Raw genomic sequence first — 19,991 nt, forward strand, 5'->3', positions numbered from 1 at the left:
AAGGCACAGCTGGGTCATTTAATGAATTAATGGAGGAATGTCTTTGCACTGCACCCGCGATTAAAAATAGGCCTTCGAGATGAAATCAGATGCCGAAGGATCAGGGTAAGAAGGCGGCATTGGTCATATTTTTAGGGGGACAGATGATGAAGAAAGCCAGATTGAGGGACCTCATGAGAAAATTTCCTAAGCAGCTGATGGGCTCATCAAGCCAGACTTCTTATAACTGCACTGGGTCAAGAGCGCAGTGCTGTGGTCCACTTCTCTGATGAGGAACCAGGGGGCTGCTCTAACCTCAAAGCAATCTGCTTCTCTTAAGAACTTTGATGGTGTAGTTACAGATGTGGAAACGGTGATAAAACTTGCATAGGCCAGGGGTGTCCTATCCTGCTCCAGTACTCTTCTTTCTTGGCATCTATGGTTCCATGAAGAATCTTTAAATTCATGGAAACTTTCCATTGGGTTCTTTTTAATGGAAAAAAGATTTAGATTATTAAAATGCTCTTCACATAAAAAAAAAAAAAAAAAAAAAAAAGTTATTTTAAGAACTGTTTACTGAAAGGTTCTTTGCAGAGCCAAGAACAGTCTTTGCTGACTGTTTTATGAAGACTAAAATAAAATTCAGACCTACTACTATTTTCACCTGATATACAGCAGGGAAGTAGGTATTCATACGAAAGGCTAATAACCCTGAAGACCCCTAATTAGTTGGTTAAGCTGTGTTTAGCAGGGTTAGCATTAAACGGCACACATGAGCAGGACTAAAAACCAGAGTCACAAGAATCCTGTCCCCTCTTCTTCAAAGCCTGATCAAAAATAGCAAGCTGATACAGTATATTGTTCTAGCTAATAAAAAGCTTTTCTTAAACAGCTAAGACTATGCTAAGCTAGTAACCTAAAATAAAGTTTAATTTGACCATTTTTAGCTTCGTAGGCCTAATATGTGATATGAAAATAAAAAAACAAAACATAATAAATACACCATTAAGTAGGGCTGTGCAATTAATCGTAATAGATTTTTCGTTTTTGGCTTCCAACGTTTATGACAAGATAATCGAAATGAAATGATTGTTGTGCCACTGCCACATTCTGTCCCACACACCTCCCTTTCCTTCACAGCAGTGTACTTTCATTCCTCGAAAGAGGAAGAGTTCATTTCTCTGACGAACTAACAAACTGTGGACACTGAATAACTTGCATGAGTTAAATGCTACATGACAGTTTACAAGCTGTTTTATTGATGTCTTTAACGATTGAGCGATTACACGAGAAGTTTCAGTAAGTTGTACTGTACCTTTCAACATACCTTCAAGATTGTTGGCACTGATAGCCTAGCAGTTAGCGCGCCGACATATGGCGTAAATGCGTTCACGGCGAACCGAGTTCGATTTCCGTCTCGAGGTCCTTTGCCGATCCTGCCCCCCTCTCTCTGCCCAATGCTTTCCTGTCTGCTCTTTACTGTCCTCTCCAAATAAAGGAACAAAAAACCCATAAATATAACTTTAAAAAAAAAAAAATAAATAAAAAAAATACCTTCAGATGTTCATTCATGTTTATTCTGTAACTAGTATGGGTGTAAAGGGTGGTGTAAGTAGAATTTCAAAAACACTGTTTGGAAGTTAGTCTGGCCGACGCCAACAATAAACTTGTAACTAATCAGCATCAGGGGGCGTATGACAGTCAAGGATAGAGAACGGGCAAGAGGGAGATTTGAAAATAAGAAAAGAACAAAAAAAAAAATGCAGAACGAGAGATGGGACACAATACAAAAGAGCTCAAAAGAATATCACTGGAATGAAGGTTTATGACTGGGCAAGCACTTTAGAAACCACATTTATATTAGAAAAGCTTTCCAGCGCTAGAGAGAGCTAAGTGAGAAGGCCTGAAAACAGACGCGGAGGCTGCTTTCATTCCGCTTCACATGTGAGAAACACTGGGTTTTGATTGTCTGGAGCTGCTGTGCTGTTGGCGACTAACAACGAAAACTTTGTATTTACTCTTGTGTACTGTATGTTAAATTTTTGTGCTTCCTTTTCGTTCATTCATCAACTGCGCCTTATTTTTCGTGAAGCATTTTGTTGTGCGTCAGCTGTGATAAACAGACATCCACTCGCATTGCGTGTGTAACTGTGGCCAGATAGTGAAGTTTTGCAGTTAAACTACTGTACACGGACGACCGCTAGAGAATGCGGTGTTTAGCGTCATTGTTAGTGCATTCGCCTCGCCTGCCAGCAGCGATCAGGCCGGAGTTCGAGACCGACTCGGAGCAGGGTGGTTAGGATTGGAGTGTGAGTTTTGGAGGCGGAGCAATGAAGAGAGGGGTGGGTTTGTTTGGGTTGATTTCAAATATCAACAATGTCCAACAGCATTTTTCAAAATCTACTTATCCCACCTTTAAAGAGAAAGAGATTATTGCATTCACTCGCGCTCTGCTTGAACTGAGAAGTCTATACAGTGATCTATCACGCCACATTAAAGTGTGTCAAAACAGCATTTTATGTTTGGATTTTTTTAAATATAATGGACAGAATTTGAAAGATGACGCTTTGTTTCTTTTCGAAAGCAACAAAACATGGGGCTTATTGTGATTATTGGTGGTTAATGGTGGTAAGGCTATAACGCTGTATTCATCGTGTACATGCAAGACACGTACTGAAAATACCGAAATTCACAGGACGAATACCTGTATTGCTACACCCTAATTACTATTTAATCAAATGTAAAGGAAGAAAAAGAAGTTTTGTGACATTAGGTAAAGTGAGGTCAACCTAAACAATGGGACAGGGCTGGAACGGGGCAGCGGGTGTCAGAGGGAGCCATCAGAGTACCACGGTACAACGGGTGGTGTATCATTGTATCAATATCGTTACACCATATTTTTATATATATATATATATATAAGTTTCTGGGGCATAAGGTTTTGGGGCATAAGGAGAATTACCCATTTATTAAGTAGGTTGCAAGAACACCAAATGTGACCATTACTTGACAAGGTCAACAAAACCTAAAAGAAGCATACCTCAGTCCAGAACACCTGTGAAACGGATCGGTTTCGCCTCATCCCCAATAAAGCTCAGATGAAGCCCCCTGGACTTTGACTAGCTTCGTCATACAGACGACACACTGTCACTCTGGGATTACATGAAGATAAAACACTGCTCTCTCAAATCTCTGGGGTCCTCCCTCAATTTTCACAAGTACTCTTTGCAGGGAGAGTAAAATAGCGAATCACTTCAATGCAGCTACAAAAGAAACGTGATGAAACCGCAAAAACAACCTGGACGAAGGTGCGGAGGTAGATAGGACAGGCACTGGGTAGGAAACAGGCTTCCAAGATTTGAGCTCATGGCTTCAAAGGACACGCAGTGCAGCACAGAAAGAACACAGCAGGACCAATCTGAGGCTAGAACAAAAAGAGCCGCACTCCTACAGTGCCAATTCATTTCTCCTTATGAAACTGTTTAAGTTGGAGGGCTTTTCTTCTGGGAGGCTCTCAGCCAGAAGAGCTTGGCGCTATATTAATTTCATCCCTTTACCTTTCGCAACCCGGAGACCTCTGACCTGCCTTACCTGTATAAATAGAAAGAACTAATTTACTAGCGAGAAAGCGCTAAGGGGCAAACATGTCCTGGGTAATGAAGTGTTCAGCTTGTGCATGATTAACCAGCTGGTGGGGGTGGGGCAGAAACCACAGGCCATGAAATAAGGGGTAAAATTGATTAGCAATTTTCATTTACACAGCTAAACAAAAGCTGCTTTGCATATCACCCTGGTTAGTTTACGCGGAAAATACCACGCGCAAAGCTAAGCTAACGGACCTAACTTTTACAGGTAATACTCCTGAACACACACACAGAAAAAACAAGAGCTATTTTAAAAGAGGTGGTCATGCAGGCACACTGTACCAGGTGCAATGCTTTCTGTTAGTGGTCCAGTTCTAAATCTAGACCTGTGAACAACATGACCAGAATGTTAAAGACACAATATCATTTGATCCTATTGTTGCATTGCAATTGCGCACCACTTTCAAAGCGGTCTCTTGCTGCTATTTTGTTAATCATTGAGATGTTTTTTGATTACACACATCTCTCTAGGTCGATGCATTGAGAGATGATATTCATGACAACATATCCTTTAATTAAACATTGATTCACTTCGAATTTACTCTACTTGCCATAACAAAAACTGTAAATCATGATTACATTGGAAATTCTTAAAACTAAACTCTCTAAACTTCAAAAGCATTTAGGGTCAAAAGGGCTCCAGGGTTTTCACCAATTAATTTCAATTAATCTGACAAATAGCTACACATAATAACTAACAAGTAAAATTAAAGCGCCACCAGAATTACACTCATGTAGCAGTTCTAGTTTTCCTCCATTTTTAACAAGTGTGTGTGTTTGCCTTAGGCACTGTCATCATCTCATCCACTGCAACAACTTTATATTCAGATATTCACTTTATCGCTGTTACCCCCAAACAGACAATGAATCTCCTGTACTGAATATATGCATGTTATGAGTACTACAACTGCATAAAAGAGCATAAAAAGTATTTTTGGGTAATTCCATACACAAGTCCATGACATAACCAGAACCAGAATCATATCAGAATAGTGTCTTACAGACCAAAACACAATTATTATACATTTTATTATCGGGTGTCTACAGTATTATTACTCAGTATATACCCTTTAAATGTTTGGGGTCAGCATGATCTTGTTTTTGAAAGAAGTTAATACTTTTATTCAGCAAATTGATCAAAAGTGACAATAAATACTTTTACATTGTTACAAAAAAGTGCTGTTCTTTTGAACTTCCTATTTGTATTTTGTTTTCTCAAAAGAATACAACTAGACCTCGCTTTACTCATTCTTTCATAAAACCTAGTCCCGAAACAGCTTCCTCTTATTCAGCTTTTCCATATAAATGCAGTATATTATGCTAGAAAGACTAAAGTTGGCTCTTCACATGAAAAAGTAGGACCGTGCAACACCTGACAGATAGTAAATGCAGCAGAAAAAAAAAAAAATCTTCTCTCCAATACACTGTACACAACTCCAAATTTAATTTTCTGCAAGATTACACACAATAATTACTAGCTTTATAAACCCCATAACTAATGGCTTCCAATTAGAGGATCTATAGGTATCGATCTGTCGAGAATTTGAGAGTAGCTTTAACACAAAGCTCTTAGTCTTAAAGAAAACACTGGAGCCATCCACCAAGGATGAGGAGAGAGGATGTGGAAAGGGGCTGACCGGACTGATGGGTCTTTTTTTACAAGTAACGTTAAGACTGCAGATGCCAAAAGCAACAACGCAATTAATTCATCTCATTTCACCGTTGTTTAGATCGCTTCAGACTCTTTATGAATGCTGGACCAGGAGTATTCCTCCACGGCCTTCAGATTTATGGCATCTATCTACCACATTGTTTAGCTTGCTTGTTAATTATTCAAAAGGTGAAGGATACTTCAGAGTGTGGCCTCCACTAATAAACCATAGAAGATTAATTTCCTCCAGGAAGCCACATTTCAAACTGGCCTCTCACAAGGCTGAATGTTACAAACACCATCATACCTTAGCCACACAACAAACTCAGAGCTAAAAATGCATTCCATGATAATCTAGAGGGAAAAAACTTCTTAACTTCACCACCGCATGTCTGTACTTCTCACACATAAAAAATAAGGAACTAATTTTTAGCAGAAGGACAGCATTTAATGAATTTACTTAAAAAAAAAAAAAGTAATAATATATACATTTTTGGTTTTAATACTTAAACCGTTTTATAAAAGCAATAAGGTACGAGAGGCCATGCTGTTTTGTGAATAAGTCACAGCTGAAGGGCGTCTCTGCAACCCCTTCAGCCATGACTCAGCCATACCTTATTGCTTTTGTAAAATGGTTACCACACAATACTAGTATTAAAACCAAAAATGTATATATTAATGTTACTTTTTTTAAGAAAATTCATTAAATGCTATCCTTCTGCTAAATTAGTTCCTGACAGTGACAGTAAATGGCAAGACAATGTTCCTAAGTGTATCATTCCTCATCTTATGGAGCTCAAATAAAAACAAATAGGAACTGTTCTTATCCACTGTATCATTTTTTTTTTTTTTTTTACACCATATATGATATTTTCTCACACACATCTCTTAGCATGAGAAAACAGCGGTTTTGCATTTTGTTTTGTTTTTTGTTTAAAACAGACAGATTCGCGGCACAGCACGATTTTACAAGAGTCTATACAGTGTAAATTGATGGACAGAGTACCATACCTGAAACAGAAAATTATGAATACAGTAATATTCCCTTCACACTTCGGAAACTGTGGGCTTCCACACAGACACATGCACACGTCAACGTATCTCCCATATGAGAAGACTCTTTGACAGCGGAAAGGGCATGGCCTCAATGACTCAACTTCATGCCAGCAGGGATCACTCATAATTCACTACATAAATAATAAACAGTTCATTTTGCCGAAATACATAATAAATGGAACTATAGTGTAGGGATGGGCATTTCAAGCAAAAATAATATTCGAAGATCGCTGGGAATAATTCGATTATTATTCGAAAAACGCACCCCTCCCCCACATGCACGCACGCACGCATGCACACACAAACAGAGAGAGAGGGAGAGAGACCATTCACGCTTTCAAACTGTATGATATTGATAAACTGTTTAATTCATTGGGGAATATGCTGTCTTGTCTCAAGCCATATAATAAAATAGTAAAATCCGCACGGCTATTCATAACGGTGCGAAGCAGAGCGAGCGTTTTCAATTAATTCTTACGTTGAGCTTCCATAGGAATAAACTGAAAACACTCGCTCTCTGCGAGTGGACACGCACCATGAATGACCGAGGGTATTTTACTTTCACAGCCAATTCGGGAGCGGTGACAAGTGATGATACCGGTGTTGTTTCTGAACACCGGCAACACCGACTATCGCAGCAAGCCTACCTCAAGCCATATTGATTTTAGGCTGCCGAACCCCGTTATAACATTGTGAACAGCCAGCCTGAATGACGGCACTTGTGTCTTGTGAACATTGATTTTAACGTCTCTGTTATATGCCACGCTAGTCTGTGTTCTACGTTTTTTTTTAAGATGACAATCGCACAACCTATTCGAAATTCTATAATTAAATCAACTAATCGAATATTCGAAAATCGTGACACATCCCTACTATAGTGATTGTTTATGTTGCTCAGGATGGTTGCTAAGGGTGTTGCAGTGATACACAAAACCGTTGAGTGAAGCGGTCATAGCCGTGCTTTATGGTGAATAAAACACAGCTATTGACCAATCAGAAACAAGGACTGGAACTAACCTTTTTATAAAATAAAATAATCAACTCCATATACTCGGTAACTTGGACAGGATTATCTCGGCCAAAGCGTTTATGGTAGTGGGTGCGAGGTAATACACATTTCTTAATTCAGAGTGTTAATCCTCAGGATTAACAATCTAAATACTTCTTTTCAAGATAATGAATTGACGCATATGTAACCGCATGTTATGTGGATCCCCAACTTCACAGGAAATCAAAAGATCTCGGTGTTCAGAAATTAATGCATAGGCTACTCTGGCAACACCAGAGTCAAATCCTGCTGAACTAAAGCGACATGCTGTGTACCATGCCCCAGAATACATTGGGACGAGGGTGAGCTTGTAAACTTGACGGATACATTATGACAGTGGAATACTAATCAGAAGATCATCTTTGCTCAAAGTCTACAGGATTTCAGAGGCCTTTTGCACTGCAAAGCAAACCAGGGATTAGCAGTAAATAGATCTTTTACAGGAACAGAGATATTCAGTATATAAACTCAAGACTTAAAACCATATTAAAATAATTGTATATATATTGTTAATTACCATTCAAAAGTTTGAAAGGCATCTCTTAAGCTAACCAAGGCTGTGCTACTTGATAAAAAATACAGTAAAAACAGTAATATTGAAAATCTTATATTTTACTTACAATTATCTATCTATTTTAAAATATTTTAAAATGTCATTTTATGATGGCAAAGCTGAATTTTCAGTTCCAGTCTTTCGTGTCACATGATCCTTCGGAAATCATTCTAATATGCTTATTTGGTGCTCAAGAAACATTTCTTATTATTATCACTTGTGCTGCTTAATATTTTTTGTTTAAAAAAATACTTTTTTCAGGATTCTTTGATTAATAGAAAGTTCTAAAGAACAGCATTTACTTGAAATAGATTTAACAATGTAATAAACATTTACTGTCGCTTTTGATCAAATTTAAATCCTTGCTGAATAAAAAAAATTATTAATTTCGATACACACTAGAGATAAACCAATGTTATGTTATGGCCGATATCCCATAAATGGCTGATATTAAAATTCTTTATTTTGTTTAACAGTAAAAACTCAAACCAATCATTTTAAACACTACAGGTGAATTTACGCGTCACAACATTATAATGTACAGAATAAAAATGTGATATTTATTTTGACATTTGTTAATATTAATTTAATAACAGTTAAATGTATTCTTTATTAATATAGATTCATTTTAAGTGAGCATTAGATGATGGCAAAGGTGATATAAATGTACAAAATGAGCATAAACAATAATAAATACTAAAAAAAAAAAAAAAAAAAAAACTATCAATGAATTTACGACATATAACCGATATGCTACCGATATATTGTGCATCACAAGCAAATACCTGTACATTTGCACGACGACGCCGGTTTTTATTCACTGCCGTCAATTTTTGACGTTCACAAGTAGAGCCACTACTAGACAACATAGAGAAATGACAAGACAGTGGATCAGTAGTTTTCATTTGCAAACATGCGGCAGTGCTGTGGCAGGCATCACTGGTGTGTATATTAATAGACGATCCACATTCAGAAAGCTTCGGGTATCAATTAGGGAGTGATGCATACGCAGCAAAACAGGGTGCGAGTTTATCCCAAAATAAATAAATAAATAAAATTCATCCAAGCATGTCTGGTTGCACAACGTAAGTACTAACATGATCAGAAAAGCCTCTTTAGCCGGTGTCAAATTTTCAGTATTGTAAGTATGTGGGAAATATTGACTGGCTGACCTGGATTGGCTAGCAGAGCAGTCACAGTGCTACGACGAGATCCCTCATGCTCTACATAAATACATTGGGATTGAAACAAGAGCTCATTTACATGTTTTGTATTGTGTCTGCAAAATCACTGCCATGATGTGAAAGATGCATAATCTTAAGCGATACTTCCATTGTGTACACATGAAATCATGGCCTACAAGCAGGTAAGTCCTTGCACCGATGTAACCCAGTGTCATCTGTCCTATTATAACACAAAATAAAACAACTAAATCATTACAGACTGCAATGTTGTGACAGTATGCTTCAGTTCGCAGAGAAACAGATTACCCGGCTTTGTACTACAACCGAGCGTAAGCTTCACAGAACAAAGTTTGGCAGGCTTTTTCGGAGACATAAGGCATTTTATGTTTCACCTAATCCCCTGTCAAAAGCATTAAGCATTTAAAGAACCAAGCGCCACATATCCAGAACCACCGTGGCTCAGTCCAGCCTGGCGGGTCAACACAGAGCAGCAGGTCTCCCATGCACCCCTCTGTCCCTCCCCGTCAGAGGTGTGCCTTACTTACGCTGGATCCTGGCTTCCCTCAAAGAGTTCTCTGGTGCAGTTTTTCAAGGACAAGGACGTCCGCCCGCCGGCTGCCTCTCGCTTTTCCTCCCCTTTCCCAGTGCAGCGACCACAAACACACACAAAAAAAGCCTGCTTGCTTTCCCTCAGCTAGCCTGAATCAGGGGCTGTGTGTTTCTCTCAAAATCATTAAGCAGGACCCTAGCTTGGCAAGTGAGGGTTAGAAAGAGGAGGGAGGAAAGAGAGAGAGCGAGAGAAGGAGAGAGAGAGAGAGAGAGAAAAGAGGCTGCTGGGCAAGCTGACCGGCTCGTTCCCTCTCGCTTGTGTACTAGTACACAGCGCCGGCTGAGCTCCTATTGCAAGCCGGCAGAAAAGAGCTGCTTTACTGAAAAGCAGAAGCATCACGTTTCAAGGAAGTGGGAGCCTGGATCTCCGGACTAGGGGGCTAACTGTCACCAGCCGGGAGCCTCTGGGATCTGTGGTCCCTGATGTATGGCTGTCTCATGTGAAAAATGTTGATTGTTCAACCTCCCCAAAACCAGACTTCTATAAACAAACAAACAAACAAACAGCTATTTCAAGAGGGTTCACATTTCTGGAAATACTCTCGAGCGTTTCCTGCTCATTTCACAATGCAAGATTTGAGCGGAGACGGTAACTCTCGAATAAAACAACAGCACAGGATGACACCTGACTATGTTTGAGCAATATTCTCATGTACTGCTATTTAACGAGCAACAACGAGAAAAATCATTGCACTAAATAACATTAAAAGGGTTATTCTGTCATTATTTACTCACCCTCATGTTGTTGCAAACCTGTATGACTATATTTCTTGTGAAGAACACAAAAGGAGACGTTCTGATGCATGTTCAAGCTGCTCTTTTCCAAACAACGATATCATACAGTTAGCAGGGGTCAAGCTACAAAAAAAAAAGTCAGCATGTTACTCACTAAAAACCTTTTGCCACAGAGTTTAAAATTTGATTTAAACTTCAACATATCTTGTAAATAAGAAACAATGCTGTTTAGTTTACTTTCAAAACTGGTGCAGTGCATCTTAAAGGGTTAGTTCACGCAAAAATTAAAATTTTGCAATTAATTACACACCCTCAGACTTTTGTTCATCTTCGGAATGCAAATGAAGATCTTTTTGATGAAATCTGAGAGCTTTCTGTTCCTCCATAGACTGCCTACGCAACTGAAACTTTGACGCTTCAAATAGTTCATAAAGAGTTCATAAAACGAATCCATATGAATCGAGCAGTTTAGTCCAAAATATTCTGAAGAGAAACAATCGCTTTATATGATGAACAGATTGAGTTTAGGCTTCTATTCACACAAACATTCATCAACTCACACATCAGTTGTGGTAAACCAACACAAGCTCAAGCATGTTCGCATGACATGCGAGAACCAATGAGGTTCATTCTCGTGTATTACGCAGCATGTTTGAATTTCCGCAAGAGGTTTGTGTCAGCTTCTGTTTATGTTCGCTGATCAATGTTTTTATGTGAATAAAAGCCTAAATTCAATCTGTTCATCATATAAAGCGATCAAGTCTCTTCAGAAAATTTGGACTAAACCACTCAATTCATATGGATTAGTTTAACTATCTCTTTATGAACTGTTTGAAGCGTCAAATTTTCAGTTGCATAGGCAGTCTATGGAGGGACAGAAAGCTCTCAGATTTCATCAAAAAGATCTTCATTTGTTTTTCCGAAGATGAGTGAAAGTCTTACGGGTTTGGAACGACGTGAGGGTGAGTAATTAATAACAGAATTTTTATTTTTTGGGTGAACTATCCTTTTAACATGGCAAGTTTGAAAATTTGCAAACATGAAAGTGATTTGAGAGCTATTGTAGAATATCAACTTAAATTTCACTGTTTCTCACATGACTGCATGGCACTTGGAAAACATACATAGTAGTAGTCCATAAGACTCGTGATTGTATGGAAAAGAGAACAAAAGAAAGTCATACATGTTATGAATGACTTAAGGGCAAGTTCGTTTTGTTTCTTATCGCCATGTCAGTTTTTATGGTTATTTTCCGACAAAAGCTCATTGGAAAAATGTGCATATACCTGCATTTTTGTAAAATTCCAAAAATACCTATGCATACAATTTACTGCAATTTCCAGCTGAAATGAACACTAATGGCACTAAAACACCAACAACTTGTATTCCTTTTCACTCAAATTATCATAACGGGGCAGATTATTGATTAATCAAGACTTATTTTGGCACAGTTCCTTCCACAATACTATGCATGGCTTTTCTGTCGTAGTAAACCTGCTCACCTGGTACAACATTGCATTTGCAACATTGGGTACGAGTCCCGTGAAACAAGATTCATGATAAACAAGCTTGTAGACTTGTAGAAGCAAGCCAAAATGGCATTGTTTATTCAGCAAATGAGTTTTTATTTCACGTTTGCTTTTGTTAACACGATCGGTTGAGTTCAGTTTAGGGTTTAGTGCAGGTGGTAGATTATTAGCATACTCAGATGCAACTCAACGGACATTTCATTTCCAAACTGCCTCATGAATACGTACATCAACCAGCATTGCCAGGCTCACGATCATCTTTTCTGGATAAAACTGAACAATATTTAGCGCTTGTCCCTGGGAACTTCACTTTGAAATTATTGCAAAAGGTGCATGGAACAACATAATATCATTTTACAGAAATGTCGCTAAAGGCGCGTTTTTTTAATGAGCCTGGGTTGCTATTTTCATGGCGAATTTCAGGTTGTATGATTGACATGGCCAATGAAATCTTTATAATCGGCAGGAGGGGAAATTATGCCACAGTCTGCATTTATAAATGCAAGATACAATGGACACTCCCTGTTGTTGTTGTTTTGAGGTAAGACAATTATCTGTCCATGATTTTCTACGAGTACTCAAATTTGTAAACCATTACTTATTTTAACCATTCATGCGCACAGATTTAAATTGTATCCTCATTTTAACACATTACCCATTTATTTGTGGACTGTTCTATTAATTAAAAATATGTGCAATTTAATGCATTTACAAAACATTATTAATTGTATTTACAACCACAAATAGAGTGAAAGGGATGTGGATTGTCTTTTCTTTAGGTAAATTAGTTTTGTTGTGACTCTGGGTCTGGAGACAGGGAGAAAAGTTTTTTGCTGTGTGAAAAACCAACCCAAGTTCTATGAACCTAACGTATTTAACAAATTGCCATTTTCGTATATTTGTATGGTCTGATTTTTGTACAAAAATTTTGAAGCTCCACCCCAAACCTAACACTCAGTGAGCATTTCATTTGAAAACGTTCATATAAAAGGAAAATATTTAGTAACCATCTTGGAAAAACATTTTTTTTTTTTTTTTATGTACAGTAGGTAGGCTACACTGTACACATATCTCTAGACTGAAGGTACTGTGTACACACCAGTGGGTGCGGTTTACGAACACAAATGTCAAAATTGAGGGTACACTTTACAAATCTGTGAGGAGTTTATAAGCACGAAGCAGATTACACAACCTTAGACACAAATAATCAGAACTGAAAAATAAATTCATAAATATCCCTACATGGTCCAATGAGGGCTCTGTAAAATACAGTACCTTAAAGGTACAGCGCTATGGCACATTTTGAGGCTGTTTGTGAATTGGGATCAGGCTCCTTTGCAAATAAACAAAGCTCAACAAGGGCATATGTGGCATAAAAGCAGCTAGAGATGTGTTGCTGATTTATATTGGCTGAAACTGCAGCTCTCAGCTCACGTTATATCCTGGTGGGTGTCCCATCAAATACAATAACACATCCAGCGTGCTTTTCGCCTGACACGCTACCATGTGCTCGGTAGAAACGTCGCTCTGCAACAGAATTGAGCAATTTCTCAAGCTTACGGAATGAATCGATCTCATGGCGGCCGCGTCGCTGTCTGTCTCCATCTCAATGTTACTAAACATTTCAAGGACAAGCGCTCCACTCGCTAAAGCACTGCGCATTATTTCCATCGGCAGGGGCTAAAGTTACGAATACAGGGACGGTGTGACTATCTTAAAATCGCATCCATCTGATACACGCGCACTTTGCTATCAACAACATCTCTATGACTTTCTCGAGTTGATGTTGTGGGTGAATTTATTCATTTCGGAATCTCGCTCGACACCGAAATGAAACTAAAACGAGGGTAAAACTGATCATGTGAAGGTGCTACATGCTTTTTATGGCAGCCGTATGTCATTTTGATGCAGAAGTGGGTGAATAAAAGCTTTATGTACGTAAATGTAGGCGTGTTGAAGATATAAAGCGTCGGTTACCTTGTGTGGCGGGTGTCCAGGTAAGAACTGCTTCTTAAAGTGACAGCGCCTGCTTTTTAAAACTCCTGTCCAATCAGCTGCGGCGTACACTCACATTCGTGCGTCCACTGCCTCTAACGGGACGTTTACATTCTGCAAATAGGGGTCCTATGGAAATATTGTGGTCAATATTTCTATTCATTGTTATAAATACATACAGATGTGGCATTGAAATGCAATAGAAAAGAAATTATTTCAAAAATATATCTCAGGATGAGCCTACACATGCCTTTTGATGGCAAATTGTTTGAAAATTTTGTTTTTAATCCCCTATTATGGCAGTGTAACAGTCCTCTAGCGTTCAAAACAGTCGATATATACTATTCCTAACTGAAAGTTAATAATTCCTGACATTCCATCTGATTACCTGTAGTTTCAATGCAGTAAGGCTTTTTTTCCCCCCCGGTTCTCTGTCATTATGGTATAGCAAAGCTGCACACTTTAGAATTTCAGCAGGTGAGTATGGTCATCATCAGGCTATTGTTCATCTCTAGTGTATCGTGAAAATTGCATATTCAGACATCCATTTGGCCATTTTGCATGCTGTATATAGTATACAAAAAAGAAAAATGACATGTCAGAAATGTGCAAATGTCATTGTGCAAAATCTGTAAGTGCATTATTTTATAATCTTCAGGATAGTGAAATACATGTCATATCATATCTCTATCATCAAACACACAAAAAAAATACATTATTGTTTTCCAACAATTTTCACTTAATTTCTCTTAAACTGCCCCTCACTACACACACACACAGGATAAGAGTTGCTCCAGTTATAAGTCACTGATAAACTTCTCCATGTAGGGAGCTTTATTTATTTATTCACTTTAAGATGTTTTTTTGTTTGTGGGACATATTTATACTGTATAAATATTCTACAAGGACAGCCCTAAAGCTCCTTTTATTTTTACTTTTATGTTTTGACATAATATCTTTGCTTTAACTATGGATGAAACCATTTAGCTTGAGTAAAGTTTAGGTTTAGTTATAACTGACTTTACTTAGAAATAGGTTGTCCAGGTAATTTCTCTGTATTAAGTTTAAAAGCAATTATAAGTGATACCTATCATAAAAAGAGATCAAGAATGTCATTGGAGTAGAATTTTTCTTTTTGCATATTTTATCAACCATGTTCTTTTAGCAACCCTGGAAAACTGAATGACAAAGTGACAGACATAAAAACAGGAAGCGTGAAGAGTTGAAGGAGACCGTTCCTAATTAAAGAGAACAATCAATCAGCTCCAAGACACAAACAGAGGACTAACATGCAACCAAATCCCTAAATCCTGCTGACACAGAGGAAAAGTTTCATATCTCAGATGCAGCCTGCCCCTGTAACTTCCACTGCACGCTTTAAAAGAGAACAAGATGCCAAAGGTCACATCCCAGCCTCAGTCTCCAGTGCTCATTGGAACTCTAGGGTAATAATAAGCAAGATACATTGTGTAACGACGCTTCATTGCTGCCATACTGGCCGTGCTGTTATTTCGATACAGTGCAGGGGCAGAGAGAGGGGAGAGGAGAGGCAGGCGACAGCAGACTGACGCCAGCATGAGATGACGGATATAGCTCGGGTGTATTGTTTTGGATTGTGCGCGGGGCTGGAGGTGAGAGTAGCCTGAGTGTTACTGACTGTCCCGGACTGTCCATCCCTCAAGTGTCCCGGCATGTATTTCTCCCCTGGGGGGAAACGCAAACCTAACCCCAAACCCCCATCCTACACCCCAGGATTAGCAGCCCTCCTATTTTTTGCCCCTTCCACCTTGTCTCTTCAGTAACATGCATTCCGTGTTGTCTTTGTTTATGCAGCAATGATATCGCTAGCGATATCACTTGTGTTAGACCAGGTTATTTATGTCTCCACGCTAATAATTCAGTTGGTGGAAATAAATGTATTTCAATGACCTAAACCATGAATCTTAATCCAATAATATGCCTTTGATTGAATTTATGACGTATTTATTAAACTTAAGACTAATTAGTTCTCGGCCATAAATTCTGTAAAGTGACTAGTCTTTAATGCTGACCGAGTCAACGTCTCCAAAGTATCGTCCTTTTATGATTTTAGGTGTCCTCATGCATGTAATGGAAAGTCAGTGGTGTTTTGTTAGATAATAAATATTACATGAAAAAATATGCAAAAGTTACACACTACACTTATGATTTTAAATATTTACAGGCATTTGAAATTAAAATAAAGATATTTTAGCATCATTTCAGGTATATTTTTCTACTTGATCTGACCCTTAAAAATAACTTTGTGTTGGTGTAACCTAGGTTGATTCATTCAAATAATATTTTTAGTTAATTCACATGTTATCACATGAATCATAATTTAAGTCTCCTGATAAAACATTCTTAGAGTGTACCATTATTTGAAGCAATACAGAGAACATGTCATATGTGAAGGCTAAATGTTTCTCTCTCTTACTTACTTACTCTCTCATCACTTTTTTATACCTTAATTTCATGTATTTGTGATACTAATTGAAATATCCCCCCACTTTTTTTTTTCTTTTTTTTTTAGTAACAACTCTTATGTTAACCTGAGTTATTTTGTTTTATATCAACAGGTAAAAGCTGTCTTAGTACATTATTAGCAAAATGTTAAGGTCTCAGTTCAGCTCATCATTGTTCAGTTTAGGTTTAATTGACATTATTTCCTGTTTACTTATAGTCATTCCTTGCTGTGCAGCTTCAACAGTGGCAGATTTGAGTTCTGAGGATTGCAGTAACATTTCAGCACCCCGGACAGCTCCAAACCCAGCAACACACTGCAAACTTGAGCTATAAGCATCACCAAATCACTAAGAAATTTGCCTATAGGAAACAACAGTGTCTATAAGACACAGATCCCACAACAGTAAATGATTAGGCAAACATGAGTTGTCAGGCAAAGCTTGTCTTCTCTCTCTCATTTTTACAAATGTGGCCTGATCTAATGGTGTAAAAACAATTTGTCATCATGCCTTTTTTCAGAGCTATCATGTGTGATTAATTCTGATTCTGAACAGATTACTAAAAAAGCAAAAGTAGCTTCCACAAGCTTCCATTGCACTTTTTCAACCACTTTTAAATTAACTAAAGATGTCTAGTTGAAAGTGTGAAAATCCATAACATCAATAAACATCAATTACTCATAACACAAGTAGAAATGACAAATTATTGTGATGTTAAATGGATAGAAACAACATTTTTTTTTTTTTTTGCAGTAAATGTCACACAGACATTTAATATGTAATCACATCTACTGCTGTCTCGTCATTTCAAAATTACAAAGAGTATATTAGATGAAGGCTAATCATTTTTAAAAAGTTTTCATTTTATGGTACAGATGTGACCAAAGTGATGTCCGGCCTAGGAAAACTGACACCTTCATTCAAGTGATTCAAGTGATTAAAAATGTGTTACAAATTTTGTAAGCATATTGCGTTGTTGTGCTTGGAGTCAATTGTTTTATTTGGGATAATGCAATGAAACTGTTATGAAACTGATATTGTTATAAACACATGCAAAAACATGAGAGAGCCAACAAACATTATTAACAGATTATGTTGTCGTCAGTGTATGCTTTTTCCTGAGAGCTTCTTTTTTAACCACCTTTTTTTTGGCCAAATACTTTTGTCAGAGAAATACTTTAGACAAGTTTAATGTTTTGTTCTTTTATTAAAATTTATTAAAAAAAAAAAAAAAACTTAATTTTTTCCTCATATTTTGATGGTTTAATTGAACTTTATAGGGTCGTTAAAAAGGAATCCCTAAACCAATCCCATCCAGACATCTCTTTTAGCCAGTAATGTACATAATGCTGATGTTTTTGTTGTTGTTTTTAACAAACATGGAATGACAGATGAATGTAAACCTAGCAGAAGAAAGAAGAAACACTATTAACCACCTGTATTTTCGTTTGTATAAAGTGAATTTATTAAACCCTTGCCTATTTTATATTTGAATCTTGTTTAATATTGCTTATACACTAGTTATATAAGATATGAAAAACATACTCTATATGCAGATTCACGCACTGGCATTTTAATTCCCTCATTTGTGTATTAAAATAATGGCATCACTTTTTGCACCCCTTTATTCTCCATATTTACTATCTACCGCATAAAGTCATGCATGGCCTAGTGTATGTCCTTTGCTCAAAAATAGAGTCTCTTTGCTGCCACCTAATGTATATCCGTCCCAAAGCTTCTCCTGATCCGAGCTGGAAGCGCCTCATATGGGCACATACGACAGGGCTGTGGAGATCTGCTCATTTCATCTGCTGTCTATCAGTCTAATCATATCATCAGCATTCTCTCGTGCACAAATACTACAGCGGCCTTTGATCCGATGTGGCCCCTCTCACTGATGGTTCACTTTAATGTTAATTAAATCAAGATTAAAGGCACCTCGGAGATAATTCAGCAACGCCAATATAAATCTATAAATCTTTAGGAGCACTTGTCATGCTCGCGCTCCTTCGATTAATGTCCTATTCCACAAAACTATTGGGTTATTTTCTCTCTCTTTTCTTTCTTTTTTCCCCCTATAGATCATGCAGTGATCTAAAGTTGTTCAAGTTGTATATTACGTCTGGTTAAAATAACAGTTTTAAGTTTATTGTTTGGAGCGCAGAAATTCTGTATAGTCCTCAGTATGTAGGCCCGGTGTGTGTGGGGGGGGACGGGGTTGTGGAGTGGAATGATTGCTAGCTTGTGCGCGTGCGCATTTGAATAAAGGGGAGAGCGGGAAAAAAATTGTTCTGATGATCCATTTTATATACTTATTTTGGAAACTTCTATCACCACTTATTTATTTTTAAATTTATTCAAAATGGTGAACATATAGGAATTAAAACAGCAAATAAAACCTAAGAAAAAAGTTTAAAAAGTAACAACAACAAAAAAATCTGTGAGACAATGTGGCCTAATATACACCGTGCCGCAGTCTTTAAATGTCCATTAGAAGTACGTTGGAAACTTGTACTTTCCCCAATATCTGTTTAGTCTATGATATTTAAACATGTAGTTGAAAAGCTTGTGTGGATATTTTAAATCAAATTAAATAAGAAAACCTGATGATTAAGATGATACTAATTTAACATCCATTATTACGAGTCAAACATAAAGTTGTATTTTATCCTGTAAATCCTTTATAATTTTACAAAGACTCTTCCAACTTCTAATGTCACCTCAGGTGGAGGGTGCTCGTGCATGATAGTGATTTCACCCAGTGGCCTATTTCTAATTGGCTAAAGCCGGGGACACACCTAACGATTGTAAGGCCGATTATGAGTGTAATTTGATACTTACGACTGATCATGTCCAATCGCGCCGAGTCAGAGCCAGTTGCGTTCAGTCGGTGTTTACAGTTGGTGCTTAAAATCGTGCAGTGTGCTGCGTCTAACGATTCTAGTCTTAGAATTTTTAGAAACAGTCATTGCCAGTCCTCCTCACAAAGATTCTTCTCAAATGTGATAATTCCCACTTCTGAAGTAGTGATTACGAGCAAATCGCATTCAAGTTTCGAAAGGAAAGTCATTTTTACAATAGCGCTGAGAGCACGTGAAGGCAGCATAATATTTGCGACCGATGACGTCTCTGTTTCCTTGGAGAATGTGTCAGGCGATTGTAAACAAGCGGCGAAATGGCGTCAAAAACGTTTGCAACATAAATACACATTGGACAACCGGTATGGAAGAAAAACTGGTTGAACTCTGGCAAGAGTACGAATACAACATATCTTCGAAGGAATAACGTACCATAATAGAAGTGATAAGGAAAGAAGCTGGGCTGCTATTGCGGAAGCTTTGAACGTATCAGGTACAGGACCGGATTATCCATAGACGGGATTGGGCGAGTGTCCTGGGGCACCAGCCAATAGGGGGGCAACAAGTGATAAAGATAATGACTAACGTTAGACTTTTTTTATCATGTTTTGTATATATATTATTTATCTGGAAAGATACGGATACAAAATTAACAGTTAATGATACA

The 19,991-nt window shown here is 37.7% G+C and overlaps 1 protein-coding gene across 3 annotated transcripts in view; it reads right to left on the reverse strand.

The window, feature by feature from the left end:
* esrrga (estrogen-related receptor gamma a) overlaps positions 1-14,556 on the reverse strand; it is a 190,213-nt gene extending 175,657 nt beyond the window's left edge. Inside the window, exons 1-4 of one of the 3 annotated variants that reach the window (XM_048191495.1) lie at positions 14,372-14,556; positions 13,966-14,112; positions 10,460-10,582; positions 9,661-10,205 (exon numbers count right to left, since the gene is read on the reverse strand). The gene's annotated coding sequence lies outside the window, so the exon portion shown is untranslated. Of the gene's footprint in view, positions 1-9,660; positions 10,206-10,459; positions 10,583-13,965; positions 14,334-14,371 lie in introns of those variants that run through there. The other 2 variants (XM_048191497.1, XM_048191496.1) reach the window with 2 other exon arrangements.
* Positions 14,557-19,991: the final 5,435 nt, after the last annotated feature.

Source organism: Megalobrama amblycephala, linkage group LG5, assembly GCF_018812025.1.
Source record: "Megalobrama amblycephala isolate DHTTF-2021 linkage group LG5, ASM1881202v1, whole genome shotgun sequence".
NCBI lineage: Eukaryota > Metazoa > Chordata > Actinopteri > Cypriniformes > Xenocyprididae > Megalobrama > Megalobrama amblycephala.